The sequence below is a fragment of the Phoca vitulina genome, unplaced genomic scaffold (assembly GCF_004348235.1).
Source record: "Phoca vitulina isolate PV1807 unplaced genomic scaffold, GSC_HSeal_1.0 scaffold88, whole genome shotgun sequence".
Lineage (NCBI taxonomy): Eukaryota > Metazoa > Chordata > Mammalia > Carnivora > Phocidae > Phoca > Phoca vitulina.
This window is the reverse complement of record NW_022589791.1, coordinates 3,764,933-3,768,504: the sequence shown is the minus strand read 5'-3', so window position 1 is coordinate 3,768,504 and position 3,572 is coordinate 3,764,933. Positions and strand designations below refer to the sequence as shown.

At 38.3% G+C, this 3,572-nt stretch overlaps 1 pseudogene; it reads left to right on the top strand.

The window, feature by feature from the left end:
- LOC116626530 lies at window positions 1–109 on the top strand (annotated as a pseudogene).
- Window positions 110–3,572: the final 3,463 nt, after the last annotated feature.

Sequence of the window (3,572 nt, the reverse complement as noted above, 5' to 3'; positions counted from 1 at the left end):
GTGCCTGCTTCAGCAGCACATATACTAAAAATTGGAATGATACACAGAAGATTAACATGACCGCCTGTGCAAAGATGACATGCAAATTTATGAACATTCCAAATTTTTTAAGTAAAATGTTTCTCTGAGTTCAAATATATATAAAAACAAATGTAAATAGATATATCTCACATCTGAAGGGTTTATTTTAAATTAAGCCTTCATAATCACTGACTATATATGAAAACAAATCCACAAGTTCTCTCAAACGGAAATAAACATTTATTGAAAGTACTTCTTTATTAAATAAATGCTCCAAATTTTGAAAATTTAGAAGTTTTTCTTATTGTGGTAAGATGCACATAAAATTTACCATTTTAATCATTTTTAGGTGTACAATTCAGTAGTGTTGGAAGAGAAGTGCTTTTTAAAGAAAATGTATGCAAAAATTAGCTCAGGATTGGAATTATTTGTGTCATGACCTACACCAAAATATTTAATGTTCCTCATTTCATATTAGCTTGATGAAATAATGTTAACATTATAAACTTTCAAATGTCTCCACTGTAGGTAAGATTAGAACCTATGAGAACTATTTAAAATATTCAAGAAATTAACTCATTTTTTCACCCATTTAAGAGCCATTTGGGGAGCCATTTGAAATAAAAAGTAGTGTAACTAAATCTAAGCAATTCCAAATAAATGCCCATTGTTTCTTGAGAGACAAGACATCACCAGTATGAGCTACAGAAAACACCCACGTTAACATCTTGGATATATTATTTTCTCGCTGAACAAAAAGTTAGGCACACAGCTTTTCTCTACAATAACTGGGATTGTGCACAGTCCCCTCCACACTGCTCTGAAAATGGACTTTTGTTTTATGCAGATGTAGGCGAATTAGAATGAACAAAAGGCACGCATTTGAAGGCTGAGAACATTCAACTGAAAAGGAAAAACAGATTTTTCTTCCATGAGACAGGAGACCAGATGTAACTGGTTTACAGACTGTTTTGCAGCGGGCAGGTTAGAAGGTTCCAGCTGTCCTGTCTTTGAAAGTGGCGGTCTATCAGCAAGTATTTTCTAACTGCTCCTGCCAAGGTTGCCAACACGGCCTATCTGAAAGAATAAACGGAAGAAGTCGAACCTCCTTCTGGTCTCCTCTGGCCCAGCATCAGGGTCGAGGACCAACTTCTGCCCACACCCACTATCGCAATAGCTCGTGCATGTTAAGGGCTGAGCCATTTGCTAGAGGATGGGGCCCACAGGGAGCTAATGGGGCTGGGAAAGTGCTGCAGATCTTTTCACAGAACTTATGGGAGAGGAAGCCTGCATAACCCTTCCCAAGAAGACTGATGGAAATGTGCTGGGTTGTTAGGAATGTTGAGGCCAGATCCCTGAGCCTGGACACAGAGGCAACCATGAGCCCTTCCTGCCCCATTCCCCGCACACATGCTCCAAAAGGCTACATTCACTCTGACATCCAACAATAACTCCACTGAGACTGTGAAGCCAGGCAACTGCACTGTGTCGTCCATGGCCACTGTTGCTGGTCACAGTCCAGAATGATCACACCTCTGCTCTGTCCAATTCCTGCTTGCTTCTCCACGCTTCTTCATTCATCCCTTAAACACCGATGTTCCCATTGCTCTTCTGGCAATGCACAGTTTCTGATATGTGCCCTCATGATTCTAATGTAATCATCATCTATATGCTGATAAATCCAAAATCTGCTTCTCTAACCCTAATCTCTGCCTTGAATTTTAACTCCTATATCCAACGGCATGCAGGCCTTATTGGGTGGAAGGCCTCACAGGCACTAGAAAACCCTCAAACATTATGTGTGTAAATAAACTCCCCAATCTCTTACTTGAAATCCTTGGGGACAAAGGTTTCATGGGATTTTGAGTTTTTCCAAACTTAGAAAAGGTAATATATAGTATATAAATACTACCACCAGTGAGGTCTAGGCCAGTGCCGTATAATCAGTTTTTTTCTTCAGTTTTGCTGAAGAAAATTCCACTATTCACATTAAGTGGAATATACAAAGGCTAAAAATAGTCTTATGTCAGCTGAGGTCACATTTTGTTATCAAATGAATTTGCACCAAATTGACAAGAAACTTAAGGGCTTCTTAGGTGTTGGAATTGTGAATCAGTTTTTATTGACCTTTATCTGTCACACATAAGATATTAAAGGGCAATTATCCCTAATATACACAGAGCTCTTAGAAATTAATAAGAACAAGAAAGATGAAACCCAGAAGGAAATTGGACCAAGGGCATGAATAGACCATTTAAAGATAACATTTTAAAAATGTTCAACCATACTAACTGCAAGTTGTAAAGATATGCAACTATAAGATATTTTCTGCTTCTCAGATAAGCAGGAATAAATAATAATTTAGCAAAGGTATAGAGAAATAGGCATTCACATATACTATTAGTGAGTTAATATTTGTAAAAACCTTAGAACAGTTGCCTAGCACATAGTAAACTTTACATAAGTGCTTGTTAAATAAATATTGGGAGACATTTTTGTTGGTAGAAACTTGGGGGAAGACAACTTACCAACAGTTGATATTAAAATTTTAAATGTCTGTATTCTGATGATATATCCAGCACCTCCGATTCTAAGAATTTATTCCACCAAAATACTCAAACAAAGATATATTATGTAGAAAGATGTTCATCGAATTACTGTAATCATGAAATTTGGAAACATCACTGCCATCTTTGGTGGTGTGTTTCTCCTCAAGCTGGTAGGAAGGCAGCCCTGGCAGCTCCACGCATCACATCCAGACACATCAACATCCAGGGGAAGAAGAGAATGCCTTCCTGGGGCTCACTTCTAGGACTAGACAAACTTTTCCCAGAAACTTCCCAGTAGACTTCCTCTCTGTTCTCATTGGACATTTCTGAGGTCCATGAACCTTCCCACACCAACCCCCAGCAAAGGGAATGGCATTACTCCAGGCCAGTGGTTCTCAAACATTGTTTATCTTGGGACCAATTCAGGTGCTTAAAAATTAAGGATTCCAACACCTGGGTGGCTCAGTCATTGAGCGTCTGCCTTCGGCTCAGGTCATGATCCCGGGGTCCTGGGATCGAGCCCCGCATCGGGCTCCCTGCTTGGTGGGGAGCCTGCTTCTCCCTCTCCCACTCCCCCTGCTTGTGCTCCCTCTCTCGCTGTGTCTCTCTCTGTCAAATAAATAAAATCTTTAAAAAAAAAAAAATTAAGGATTCCAAGTTTATATCTATTAGTAAAATTTCTAAATAATTATTAATTTAAAAACAACAACAAGCCCATTAAATGTTAACATGTTAATAGCTATATTTTCCAAAGCAAAAGCATTTTTAAAATAAAAATTACATGTATTTAAGATGTAAACATGATGATTTGATATACATACAAGTGCTTACTACAATCATGCTCATTGACATACTTGTCCTCGCACATAGTTACCAAGTGTGTGTGTGATGACAGCACCTGACATCTGTTCTCTCAGCAAATTTCCAGTATTCAATACAGTATTATTAACTCTAGTCATGTTGTATGTTAGATAGACTTACTCATCCTACATAACTGCAACT